This window comes from Ovis canadensis, chromosome 13 (assembly GCF_042477335.2).
Source record: "Ovis canadensis isolate MfBH-ARS-UI-01 breed Bighorn chromosome 13, ARS-UI_OviCan_v2, whole genome shotgun sequence".
In the NCBI taxonomy this organism is placed as follows: Eukaryota; Metazoa; Chordata; class Mammalia; order Artiodactyla; family Bovidae; genus Ovis; species Ovis canadensis.
The window spans coordinates 29252877-29268145 of NC_091257.1; positions in this window are offsets into that span (position 1 = coordinate 29252877).

Here is a 15269-nt window from a genome sequence, read left to right on the forward strand (position 1 = left end):
AAGCCAAAGTCTTATGTCAGACACCTATGTGGGCCTAATAATTCAGCCTAAAGATGACTATTATGTCTCTGTCCCGGCATTTAACCTAAGAATCTCAGTTTTAGTGAGACTTTGATGAGCAAAAAAGAATGTTAAGAAAACTGATTACTTGCTTTAAAGTAGCCAAAGGTAAAAAGTCTATGATCATTAGTAGCTCATGACTCAACATTAGTAACTGGTCGGTAACTACTAACATTTGTAGCCAGACAGTAACTAGTCAATAGGACAAATTACCATATATAATCTTACATAGGTAAGAATATTGTTCTCTACATGGTGTTCATCAAAGAGGATTACTTCTCAGGCAAAGTGAGTTGTTCAAAAAGTCTCTATGACTACCTTATCTATTATAAAGAAATTGGTAGAAATTATAACTATTACAATTATAGATTAAAAATATTCCAATATTGTGGTATTTTTAGGACCTATTTATATACAGCAGAGGTTAATAGACCCAGAAGACATCACTAGGACTATTTCTTTATTGTTGGTTTACATAATAGCAACAATTTAAGTTTCTTGAGTTCTTTCTACACTACTAACTTACGGTAAGTTAAGCTCTACAGTTAAGGGTGCAGATGACAAACCTCTGTCTCAAGGAATTCAAATGAGTGTCCTCAGTCCATGCAGCTAAGTAACTGATAAAACAAGGACAAAGATCCAGAACTGCCAAACTGTCTACATTTCTCTAGACTGTTTTCTGATTGTTACAAAATTTGTTGATCAAAGCACAATCTTATGTATCCGTAGGATGAACCAGTTAAACATGTATTCCTTAAAGAGAACAAATAAGTGTTTCCCCAATGTTTACTGAACCCTAGACTGTTCATTTTACAAAAATTAAACAGATTACTAATATATCAGCAGCATCCATCAACTGTCTACTATAGTAAAAACTGGGCTGATTGCTTTATGCACTTCATTGCACTTAATCCTACAAGAATGCTGTGAGGTGTACATTATTGTTACAACCATATACCGATGAAGAAACTGAGCTCAGAGTGTTTACTGAACTTGCTAAAGGTCACACAGCTATCATGTATCTGAGCTGGAATTTAAAGTCGAGCCTGTCTGACTCAATGATATAAGGCTGAAAAAGCACAGGTTGTCACATGCACTCATGAATATAATAAACACCTTGTCCTACTCCCTACTGATAAGCTAGTCTTCCCACCTTCTGATTATTATTACCATCTTCTCATGACTTTGATCTAAATAGCTGCCTTTAAAATTATAAAGTGTGAGGCTTAAAAAGAGGCAGATGGTTACTCTGCCACTGTTCTCCAGCTAAAGGGGAAAAGTACTCTAAACTATTACATATTACTCACTATGTATATTCCCCATCCTTCCTCCTCTCTCCCACATGCATAAGCTGTTTACCTGACTATACTCAGTTAGCAACAGCTTCCCTGGTGGCTCAGGCGGTAAAGCATTTGCCTACAATGCAGGAGACCTGGGTTTGATCCCTGGGTCAGGAAGATCCTCTGGAGAAGGAAATGGCAACCCACTTCAGTACTCTTGCCTGGAAAATCCCATGGACAGAGGAGCATGGTAGGGTACAGTCCATGGGGTTGCAAAGAGTTGGACACGACTGAGTGACTTCACTTTCAATAACATGCTACATTTTTAAAAGAGTTACAGAATTGGAAGTAATTCAGCAGCTCTTAACCTTTCCTGACTCACCATATAAGAATTCTCTTTAACGACTCATTGTTATTAGTGGCAGATATATTGGGACATCAAGCAACAGTGAACAGCCCTTTATTCTACCCAAATTCTCTTTTGTTTAACTCTCTGCTCCATTTTCCACCGGCAAAAGCAAAGGGAGGCCACCGGGTATCTGAGGTTGCCACATCAGTCTTTCCTGGTATCTGCACAAATCTGATGGCAATTTCTGAAACCAGGAAAGTTAGGTTTGCTACTTCTTTTTGCAGTTTCTGGGCTCATCTTTTGGCAAAGGAAGATTGTCCAGTGAGGTACTGTGTGCATGCTTTTGCTTGAGACTTGTTTGCACCACTTTTGAACTTCTGAGTCTCCTGAAATATATTTTAAGACAGTTACAAAAAGGATGCTTTTGGTGTTGACTAACTGACCCACTGTAACATGGCCTCAAAAGGACAGAAACTGAATGAGATAAGGAAAGTAACTTTTAGAGTGAAACCCAAATCTCTATCGGAGAAAAAGCTAAGAACAGCAGCAGTACCCTCTCTCTCTCTGCACAGAAGAACTTTGTGTTTTCTTAGGATCTGACAATGGATCTTCACATGCTGAGGCATAAAATGTGGAAACACTTACTCTTTTGTTGGTATGATCAAAGTCTCCGTTTCCCTCTCTCTCTCTCCAAGTACTCCTATTACTGAAATTATAGGAATTTTATAGCACCTTCCTTTTCCACTAAGCTTCAAACTTTCCAAAACAGACACAGTGCTTGGTAGGGTGTGATGTGCTAGTCTTCCTCTTAGTGACGCAACATTCAGTGGGGAATCTTGGCCTGCTTTTCCTCTTCTAAGGATATACCTAAGGACACCGTTTTCTGCCGACCATTGTGACATCCTGACCTACTAACAGTTTAAATCATGGTCAGTCGTTGACAACATCCATTCATATGGGAAGTAATTAAATGCTCAAGCCATTTGTTATTACTGTGTTATTACTTTTCAGTCAATTTTGCTCCAAACATTTGATGAAACCCAATTTTATAAAGAATGCTGCTCTATTGTCTCAACTTGATTTAACAATCCATCCTACTTACCGTCATTACTGTGCTCTAGGCTAGGATATATATTACTATTGTCATTCTACAGGAGGAAACATAAAGGAAAAATATTTAGAAAGATTTGAAAATAAATTAACTGAAGGGAGAAAAAAATTACAGTCAAAGTTTGTGCCGTTTTTAATAAAAGGAGTACTTTAAGTGTTTGGGAGCTTCTCTGGTGGCTCAGACAGTACAGAATCCATCTGCAATGCAGGAGATCCAGCTTCAATCCCTGGTTTGGAAAGATCCCCTAGAGAAGGGATTGGTTACCCACCCAATCCAGTATTTTTGGATAATTGCATGAACAGAGCAGCCTGGTAGACTACAGTCCATGGAGTCGTAAAGGGTTGGACATTATTGATTAACACACTTTAGGTATAATAACACATACATTTCTTCTATGCATTAAAAATATGGTAAATAATTAGGCAATAAGAAGTATATAAGAGAGCATTGGGTACTGTTTACCTAGAAAATTGTAATAAGCAATAAGAAGAAGGTATTCTTCATATAAGACTTGTTTTTGTGGGTTTTTTAAAAAACAATCTTAAATAGATTTCTCATTAAACTTCTTGCTAACCATAAGCCACTGCTGCATGGTATCTTCCACTGCTCCATGCTGTGAGTGTTGTAGGTTACAATTAAAAAAAAAAAAAAGTGTTAGTATCTCTGTTATCACTTCTGTTGATTCAGAGCAGCTGGTGATTTTATTAGTGAGAGTCTGCCTTAAAAAAATAAAATTTAAAAAAGGCATCTTCATTAACATTGACAAAAAACACATCTAGCTATCATCGTGCCTTCCTAGCAAACAGATCATTTTGATTTGTATCTTTTACTATTTTTACCCTGCACTTTTCTTAAGTATGATTAATTATCATGTCCATACTTGGCCTTTGTGTGAGAAAAATATGGAAATCTTCATAAACCCCAAATTGGTACAAACCTTCCAAGGATATAATTTTTAATTATAAAACCTAACAATGTTTTACTTTAAAGAAGTCACTTCATATTCTTTTACGCATAAGCAAATAGCTAAGAAATACTGAAATATCACTGTAGGATCACTTGACCTCAATGGATGTAACACAAGCACTTCAAAAAAATATCCAAAACAATACAACTTCTCACCAAAACACTGTGTTTTCAATGTTCTGTAACTTAGTGTCACTAACCACCTGTATAGACCATAAAACAGATGTTATCCTAAAGTATGCCTACATTACCAATATTTCACAATGACTTGATATGTAACTTGTTATTAATACCAAATTCTATCAACTCTCCCTCCTAAATAAGTGCTGAAGTCTACCCATCTCTTATGCATCTATGACCAATATTCTAACCCAAACTCCAGGATCTCTCCTGTAGACCACTGTAACTGACTTTTATAAAGTTACTAAAATACAACATTCACTTTGCAATGAGAACATGATGTTCTCCAAAATGTAGCAACCAGGATGGCATAAGTCTAAGCAAGTCATAAATGAAGCCAGTCACTAACTGCTAGTAGAACTGTACTGGATAAACAGACATTGTGGTCCTTTCACTCAACTTTACACGTAATCCTGTATTTACGGAATAAGTCAATAGCTACTAACGTTTTGTAGTAAAAGCATTTCCCTAAAATTAGTATTCTGGTAGACAAAATGGATGGGACCAGGAGGAGGGTGGTGACTGAGATGGATGGTATTTGTTTACACGTGAAGAGTCTGGCTTTCCGCCATCAATTCTCATCCTTCTAACAGCAAAGACTCTCTGTTTTCATTTTTAAAGTGAAATCTGACACTTAGTATGGTCGTGATAAGTCTGAATTACTAAATCAGTGACTGACTGACTGAATAAATAAATGATTATATGGATGAAGGTTAAAGGTTAATTAAAATCGATTGGAGCAGCAAGTCCATGGCCTAGCTCTTATCTATTGATATCTTTTTATTCTTGTTTCCCACCACTTTCCCCATATTTCAGTATCTTAGACCTGTTAAATTAATAATTTAAACTTGTTTCTGCCAAAGTCAATATCTTTACATACTGTTGTTCAGTCGCTAAGTCATATCCTATTCTTTGTGACCCCATGGAATGCAGTGTGCCAAGCTCCCCTGTTCTCTACACTCTATCAGGGTTTGCTCAAATTCATGTCCACTGAGTCAGTGATGCTGTCTAACCAGCTAATCTCTGCTTCCCCTTTCTCCTTTAGCCTCAGTCTTTCCCAGCATCAGGGTCTTTTCCAGTGAGTTAGCTGGAATCAGGTGCCCAAAGTATTGGAGTTTCAGCTTCAGCATCAGCATCAGTCCTTCCAGTGAATATTCAGGGTTGATTTCCCTTTAGGATTGACTGGTTTGATCTCCTTGCAATCCAAGGGACTTTCAAGAGTCTTCTGCAGAATTCAGAAGGATCAATTCTTCAGCCCTCAGCCTGCTTTACGGTCCAACTCTCACATTTGAGCATGACTACTGAAAAAATCATAGCTTTGACTATATGGACCTTTGTTGGCAAAGAGATGTCTGTGATTTACATATATTGGTTTTTTTTTTGTTGTTGTTGTTTTTGTATAAATTGTTATCTTCCCTCTGTTCCATCAACTAACTTCTTATCAGGTGGGCACACCTCCGCTTAAATGGTACTTTCCTTCCTTATTCACTTAAGTTCTTTTATCTCCCTGTATCTTCCCTTTATTAGATCTACCACAATCATATTCAGATCCTCCTTTGTGTAGTTATTAACAGCTACTAGATATCATACAGTAAGCCTTATGAAGTACAGTGTTTTATCTCTACTGTTCTGGATCATAGAGAAAGCAAGTGAATGTCAGAAAAACATCTACTTCTGCTTCCGTGACTACACTAAAGCCTTTGACTGTGTGGATCACAACAAACTGTGGAAAATTCTTAAAGAGACAGGAATACCAGATCACCTTACCTGTAGCCTGAAAAACCTGTATGAGGGTCAAGAAGCAACAATTAGAACCTTACATGGAACAACTGACTGGTGCAAAACTGGAAAAGGAGTATGACAAGGCTGTATATTGTTACCCTGTTTATTTAGCTTCTATGCAGAGGGTGTACCTACATGCTAAGTTGCTTCAGTCATGTCCAACTCTGTGACCCCATGGACTGTAGCCCACCAGGCTCCTCTGTCCATGGGATTCTCCAGGCAGGAATACTGGAGTGCATTGCCATGCCCTCCTCTGTGAGATCTTCCTGACCCAGGGATTGAACATTTGTCTTCGGCATCTCCTGCTTTGGCAGGCATGTTCCTTATCACCGGTGCCACCTGGAAAGCCCAAAATTACTTCCTACAGCAACACACAAAATTAAGCTATTTAGAGGGGTGTAGTAAACACCTTGTACTTTCCTGGGGCTCAGAGGTTAAAGTGTCTGCCTGGAATGCAGGAGACCCAGGTTCGATCCCTGGGTGGGGAAGATCCCCTGGAGAAGGAAATGGCAACCCATTCCAGTACTCATGCCTGGAGAATCCCATGAAGGGAGGAGCCTGGTAGGCTACAGTCCATGGGGTTGCAAAGCGTTGGACATGGCTGAGCGACTTCACTTCACTTCACTTCTTCAGTAAACACCTTGGACTTTCAGTTAAAATCTCCAAAGTACCATGCCTTAGAAGTAAGAACTATGGAAGAAGACAAAACTGATCCTGACTTTTCAGAGTGTGAGTCCAGTAATTTAAGTGTCTGTTAGGAGAATAATACTCTTCATAAAATATAAACTTAATCTATACTTTTCACCTGGTATCTTTTACAGAATCTAGTATATCAACTGCTGGTGCTGCTAAGTTGTGTCAGCTGTGTCCGACTCTGTGCGACCCCATAGACAGCAGCCCACCAGGCTCCCCCATCCTTGGGATTCTCCAGGCAAGAATATTGGAGTGGGTTGTCATTGCCTTCTCCAGTATATCAACTAAAAACAGCTAAAGATGCAAAAAGGAAAACATGACTCAAGATTAGGGGAAAATTGTAACCGTAGAAATAGACCCTAAGATGACAGTGATGTTGAAAGTAAGAGTTAAAAGTCAAAGCAGCCACTATTAAAGTGAAAAGATAGTCAAAATGAACAAATGTATTTCTCAACAGAGAGATCAATTTTTTTAAATGGGAAAATGAAAATTGTTGATGTAAAAACTATAATCTAATCCCTACTGTGTACATATATATGACAAGTGAGTATTAATCATAGATTGAAGAAGAAAAAGGGATCAATAAACTTTAAGATAAATCAGCCTATTTTTCCAACCTGCACAACAAAGAAGTCAAACTGAGACTTGACAACCTAAAATACAGTAATACAATATCAAATGGTGTAACGTAATTTAAATCCAGAAGCATAGAGAGGCAATAAGGCATAGAAAAAAATCATTTGAGGAAATTAATGCCTGAATATAGCCCCCAAACATGAATTATTACTGTTGAAACTCACCATTATTGTTTGACGAAGGTAGAGTTTATCAGGTTTCTCTTTTTTCCTTTCTACGTTGTCCTCTTTGGCATCTGTCTACAATGCGGGAGACCTAGGCTCGATCCCTGGGTCGGGAAGTTCCCTGGAGAAGAAAAAGGCAACCCACTCCAGTTCTCTTGCGTAGAAAATCCCATGGACGGAGGAGCCTGGTGTCCATGGGGTCGCAAAGAGTCAGACCCAACTGAATGACTTTACTTTACACTGTCCTCTTTGGAAGGAAATCTCTCTGCACAGATCACACTAAAGATGTGATCTCATGCTTCTCCTACCTATTCTGATGCATGGAAAATTTGTGGACTGGTGGATATTTATTTTATACTTTGTGCTATTGTCCATCACTGCTTTGCTTATTTTCTTGCTCAAATTGTTTCAGCTTTGGACTTTAGGAGCTTTCTGGTTGGTTCCTGTGCCATTTTGACATGACTCCATCCATATGAGATTTCTTTATTTGTTATAAGCACTTTACCTTCTGGCCTACAAGATAGTATGGGTTACCTTGTATATTTCCTACTCAGACTTAGCCATTTCTTCATGGAGTCCTACTTCCTTTTACTGGAGAAGGGTATTAGAAATCAAGATATGTATACTGGGTACACTTGTAGCTATTGGAATGTTATTGGTTTTAGGCCCTCTCTTGCTGAGAGAGGAAGGGAATACATGTGTATATGCTAACACATGTCTATATACACACCTATAATTGTATTCTTTTGGGCGTTAGTTGAATCACAAATTACATTTTTCAAAAGTGTACATACATTAAGATTCACATTTCATGCTGTAATATTTTCTGACTTATTAATCTCTGTTGTTAACCCTTTAGAGTCTATAGTAGCTGATTATATGGCAGACTTTTGATTTACAAATAAAGCATAGAAACCAAATTTGAATCAGTATTAATAAAGATGATAAAAACCTAAGGAACAAAGTAGGTCACAGCTCATGTTTAAGGAGGTGTGATACAATATTTGGAAGGGATGATAATGGTATGGAGGTGTTTTCCTTACAGTCTGGGAACATCATAGTTCTTAAACATGTAAATCAGAATTAAATTCAAATTGTTGCACACTGGAAACAGATTTTCATATCTTACTTTTCACAACTGAAAATGAAATATACATGAGATATCCTGTATTTGTGTTTGCACTCCAAAGTTACTCTTATAATTTAGAATTTTAAGTACTACCATCATATTTCGTACTACATGAGATGTATAAATGTTTAATCATAGCATGCCACTGAACCAAATGACTAATTTTAAAAAGTTATTCTTCTGTTAAATCTGTGACATTGTAATGTGGAAGATGTGCATGTAAAAGGCAGATGAGGGCTGGACTCATAAGAAAACACAAGCTTAATACTATATTACCCTTGAGACACTTTATGCAACTGATTTCCATTTGAAGTTGTTTTAAAAGTAGAAGAGATTAGATTTAGGAAACTGCTACATGTTTGACTTTAAAGACTTCCCATAAAACGTATTTTTGATGTCATTAAAGTATCTTTATATGGGTTTTCCCAGGTGGCTCAGTGGTAAAGAATCCACCTGTCAAAGCAGAAACACAGAAGTTCAACTCCTGGGTTGGGAAGATCCTCTGGAGGAGGAAATGGAAACCCACTCCAGTATTCTTGCCTGGAAACCACAAGGATTGAGGAACCTGGCAGGCTACAGTGAATGGGGTCACAAAGAGTTGGACACAACTGAGTAACTGACCACATAAAGTACATTTAATGGTAGTAGAATTTTCAGCTGTGTTAATAGTTTGGAAAATGATTAAAGTAATTGAACACTGACATATATCAGCTGTTAAAGTAGTCCCAAATACCAAGTAATAATGCTGTAAGACAGTTCAATTTAATTTTTATTTCTATGGCCTCAGTTCAGTTCAGTTCAGTCACTCAGTCGTGTCTGACTCTTTGCGACCCCATGAATCGCAGCACGCCAGGCCTCCCTGTCCATCACCATCTCCCGGAGTTCACTCAGACACACGTCCATCAAGTCAGTGATGCCATCCAGCCATCTCATCCTCTGCTGTCCCCTGCTCCTCCTGCCCCCAATCCTTCCCAGCATCAGAGTCTTTTCCAATGAGTCAACTCTTCGCATGAGGTGGCCAAAGTACTGGAGTTTCAGCTACAGCATCATTCCTTCCAAAGAACAATCAGGGCTGATCTCCTTCAGAATGGACTGGTTGGATCTCCTTGCAGTCCAAGGGACTCTCAAGAGTCTTCTCCAACACCACAGTTCAAAAGCATCAATTCTTTGGCGCTCAGCCTTCTTCACAGTCCAACTGTCACATCCATACATGACCACAGGAAAAACCATAGCCTTGACTAGATGGACCTTAGTTGGCAAAGTAATGTCTCTGCTTTTGAATATGCTATCTAGGTTGGTCATAACTTTTCTTCCAAGGAGTAAGCGTCTTTTAATTTCATGGCTGCAATCACCATCTGCAGTGACCTAGGAACCTAGAATAATAAAGTCTGCCACTGTTTCCACTGTTTCCCCACCTATTTCCCATGAAGTGATGGGACCAGATGCCATGATCTTCATTTTCTGAATGTTGAGCTTTAAGCCAACTTCTTCACTCTCCTCTTTCACTTTCATCAAGAGGCTTTTTAGTTCCTCTTCACTTTCTGCCATAAGGGTGGTGTCATCTGCATATCTGAAGTTATTGATATTTCTCCTGGCAATCTTGATTCCAGCTTGTGTTTCTTCCAGTCCAGCATTTCTCATGATGTACTCTGCATAGAAGTTAAATAAGCAAGGTGACAATATACAGCCTTGATGTACTCCTTTTCCTATTTGGAACCAGTCTGTTGTTCCATGTCCAGTTCTAACTGTTGCTTCCTGACCTGCATACAGATTTCTCAAGAGGCAGGTTAGGTGGTCTGGTATTCCCATCTCTCTCAGAATTTTCCACAATTTATTGTGATCCACACAGTCAAAGGCTTTGGCATAGTCAATAAAGCAGAAATAGATGTTTTTCTGGAACTCTCTTGCTTTTTCTGTGATCCAGCAGATATTGGCAATTTGATCTCTGGTTCCTCTGCCTGTCTAAAACCAGCTTGAACATCTTGAAGTTCTCGGTTCACGTATTGCTGAAGCCTGGCTTGGAGAATTTTGAGCATTACTTTACTAGCATGTGAGATGAATGCAATTGTGCAGTAGTTTGAGCAATCTTTGGCATTGCCTTTCTTTGGGATTGGAATGAAAACTGACCTTTTCCAGTCCTGTGGCCACTGCTGAGTTTTCCAAATTTGCTGGCATATTGAGTGCAGCACTTTCACAGAATAATCTTTCAAGATCTGAAACAGCTCAACTGGAATTCCATCACCTCCACTAGCTTTGTTCATAGTGATGCTTTCTAAAGCCCACTTGACTTCACATTCCAAGATGTCTGGCTCTAGATTAGTGATCACATCATCATGATTATCTGGGTCATGAAGATCTTTTTTGTACAGTTCTTCCATGTATTCTTGCCACCTCTTCTTAATATATTCTGCTTCTGTTAGGTCCAGACCATTTCTGTCCTTTATGGAGCCCATCTTTGCATGAAATGGATCTCTAGTCTTTCCCATTCTGTTGTTTTCCTCTATTTCTTTGCATTGATTGCTGAAGAAGGCTTTCTTATCTCTTCTTGCTGTTCTTTGGAACTCTGCATTCAGATGCTTATATCTTTCCTTTTCTCCTTTGTTTTTCGCTTCTCTTCTTTTCACAGCTATTTGTAAGGCTTCCCCAGACAGCCATTTTGCTTTTTTGCATTTCTTTTGCATGGGGATGGTCTTGATCCCTGTCTCCTATACAATGTCACGAACCTCAGTCCATAGTTCATCAGGCACTCTGTCTATCACATCTAGGCCCTTAAATCTATATCTCACTTCCACTGTATAATCATAAGGGATTTGATTTAGGTCATACCTGAATGGTCTAGTGGTTTTCCCTACTTTCTTTAATTTGAGTCTGAATTTGGCAATAAGGAGTTCATGATCTGAGCCACAGTCAGCTCCCAGTCTTGTTTTTGTTGACTGTATAGAGCTTCTCCATCTTTGGCTGCAAAGACTATAATCAGTCTGATTTCGGTGTTGACCATCTGGTGATGTCCAGGTGTAGAGTCTTCTCTTGTGTTGTTGGAAGAGGGTGTTTGCTATGACCAGTGCATTTTCTTGGCAAAACTCTATTAGTCTTTGCCCTGCTTCAGTCTGCATTCCAAGGCCAAATTTGCCTATTACTCCAGGTGTTTCTTGATTTCCTACTTTAGCATTCCAGTCCCCTATAATGAAAAGGACATCTTTTTTGGGTGTTAGTTCTATAAGGTCTTGTAGGTCTTCATAGAACAGTTCAACTTCAGCTTCTTCAGTGTTACTGGTTGGGGCATAGACTTGGATAACTGTGATATTGAATGGTTTGCCTTGGAGACAAACAGAGATCATTCTGTCGTTTTTGAGATTGCATCCAAGTACTGCATTTCAGACTCTTTTGTTGACTATGATGGCTACTCCATTTCTTCTGAGGGATTCCTGCCCACAGTAGTAGATATAATGGTCATCTGAGAAGTTTATATATTTTTTCTATGCTTATTAAAAAAAGCAAAAGAATACATTTTTGACCAATATAAACAATGCCACAGTTGGCGTTTTTAAAGTATTATTATTTATTTATATAACAGAGAGATTGGGATGAAATTTCCCAATGGTTGTTTTCAGACTTCAAAAAGAAAAAAGAAAAAAAAAAAATCAAACTGTGTGGTAGACCAGATGTTCTCTTATGTCCCACAAATAATACATCATCTTAAGTGAAACAAATATCCAGATTGACAGGCTACAATAATCTCTTTACTCTTTGATAGATAAAAATTTGGAAGCATACAACAATAGTCATAGGGAGGGTTTTGTTTGGTTTGTTATTACCTTTCCTTCTTCTTATAGGCAAGGGAACTTCACTAACAAAAGTAAATTAGAAGGTAGACATGGAAAGAGAATATTTCTATAAGATGGAAGACAGCCAATACTATTTTGCTTCCCTCTTAAATCAGTGAATTAGGGACTTTCCTGGTGGTCCAGTGATCAAGACTTCACCTTCCAGAGCAAGCGGTGTGGGTTCAATCCCTGGTGTGGGAACTAAGATCTCCCATACTTCATAGTCAAAAAAACTAAATATAAACTACAGAAGCAATATTGTAACAAATTTAATAAAGACTTTGAAAATGGCCCACATTAAAAAAAAAATCTTGTATCAGTGAATTAATGTATGCAGTAACTTTAAACTATCAGATCTCTGAGGGGAATCAGATTATACTGCTTCAGAAGCTACAGAGATAATACAGTCTATAAAAGATCATTCCAAACACAGACTCCTATCAGAAATACTTCTGAGGAAATAAATCTACATTTCTCAAAATAAAATACACACCAAAGGGCTATAAGGTAATATTTTAAACTGAAATTTAATTGGTCAGAAACTAAAACTATTGAGATAAAATTTGCATCACATATAATATTACAGAAACATCCCTCAACCAATATATACTTCAAACAAGTACAAGTTTTACTTACTTAAATTTAGTTTGTCAGAAACACAATAAAAATATTTGCTAAAAATGCAATTAATCAAACAAAAAGCAGGAAGATCTAAAGTACATGGGTTCAAAAATGAAAAGAGCTCCGAAAAGTCAATGATAAAAAATGTATTTTTTAGTGATCAGTTTAAGGCAATTTTATACTAAGATTCTCAAATTTCCTGAGTTTAACTTAAAAATGCTAAGGAGATTCCGAACTCTGGGTTTTGCTCCTCTATTATAAAATACCTCTAAGTGGTAGCCATTCATCCTCTTCAACCAATAAAGTTCCAGTTTTTGCTCACTGTTCAGGCTTAATTACTAAAAGTGTTGTATTTCACTCTCAATGCTGCTTCAGTTTACTAAGTATGAAAACCCACAGTTTAATCAGACCAAGGTTGTGGTCCTGCTTCAGGATGGACAGTAGGACAGCAAGGGACTTCCCTGGGAAATCGTAGAAGGGCTAAATTATGCATGTGCCAGGGAGACATAAGAGATGTCAGCAAGGAAAACTTAAGAATTGGCTTCAACCTCAAACTGATTCCTCAGTCCACACATAGTTTGCTAGGCAGAGATTGAAAGTCTTACAGAGACTTGACTTACAGAGATTGTAAGTCAAGACTACCTGATAAGTCACTTCAGCCATATCCAACTCTTTTGAAACTCCATGGACTGCAGCCCACCAGGCTCCTCTGTCCATGGGATTCTCCAGGCAAGAATGCTGGAGTGGGTTGCCATGACCTCTTCCAGGGGCTCTTCCCTACCTAGTGATACTTCCAGGGGCTCTTCCCTACCTAGGGATACTCTCTGTGTCTCTAGCATCCCCTGCATTGGCAGGCAGTTCGTTACCACTAGGGCTACCTGGGAAATATTTGAGCACAATTCCTCCCCAAATTATTGGGTATTCACTAAAATTCACAAGGAAGATACCTAGGTACATAGCCTAAAAAAATAAAAATTCAAACAAACTCAAGCATGAGCAATTGCATGCCATGAAGAATACAGAATTTATAGTTTTAGGCTTTTGTTACCAGAACAAAACAAAACCCCAACAACTTCAAAGGAAAATAAAACAGAATTCAGAATTGCTATAAGATGTGATACAAAATGTCTAGTTTTCAACCAGAGATTACTAAACAAGTTAAAATATGACTCATACTCTGCTAAAAATTCATCAATATAAATTGACTCTGAGTGAGTCCTGCATTTAGCAAATGATAATATTTAAAAGCAGCTAATACAACAATACTGAAGAAGTAAAGGAATATATGTTCAAATAAGTAAAAACAGTCTAACAATTTAGCAAACTGGAAATCACAGCATTACAGCTGTAACTACAAAACATTTGAAATGTTGCAGGTAATCATGAAGTAACTGATATGAAAAATTGCTGCAGATTAGTTTAACAAGAAATTTTTAGATAGCAGGAGAAACGAACATTAAGATGAATCAAAAGCAATTATTCAGTCTAAAGAATAATAAGAAACAATATTAAAGGAAAGGAAAGAAACAATATTAAAGAAAGAATCTCAAAGACTAACGTGGTAGTCAAGTATTCTAAAATATTTGCAATGGGAATTCCAAAATGAAAGTAAAAACTAATGGACAAAAAAAAATTTGAAAGAAGAATGACTATAATGTTCTCAAATTTTATGGAAAACATTAATTGGCAGGTCCAAGATACTAACAGAACTCCTAGGAGGATAAATACAAAGAGAACAACACCTAGACACTTTGTAGTCAAATGATAAACGACAACGACAAAGAGAGAACCCAGAGAAAAACAAGATATTCCCATTAGAAGCAATGGAAGAAGAAAAGAAGTGAATGAAATATTTAAAGAGTTTAAAGGGAAAATAATCTGTCAATCAAGAATCCTATATCCAGTGAAATTATCCTTTAAAATGTAAGGTAAATTAAAGACCTGTATGGATTCACTTGTCACGCTGAAAGTTATTTTAGTTCAAATGATTGCAGTAGAGAGATTATAGCAGTTAGTCAAACAACAATGAATTCAAATTTAAGTTAAAGACAATCCTACCATCGGGCTACTGGTAAGCAATTTTCTTAAGTGCTCTCTCTCTCTCTCTCTCTCTTTCTTTGTATATGTGTCTAAAATTTAGCCTGGTAGGTAAGAACTTTCAGCTATAAGATGAATAAGGTCTGAGGAGCCAACGTAAAAGCACGGTGTCCACAGTTAATAAAATAATATGTAGACTTGAGATAAAAATGCTATCCTTCCAGACTGGTTGTGAAATGTAATGTGATACTGTGAAGAAAACAAGTGGAAACTGGCATATTATAAGTGTTCAATACATTTTACTAACTCTCATTCTTCATTTTTCAGACTATAGGTAACCATTTGCTCATGCCCTATAATAGATAACTACATATCTTTTTACTATACTTGTTAATATGAACAAAGAAATAGATATTTAGAATGTATCCTCTAAACAT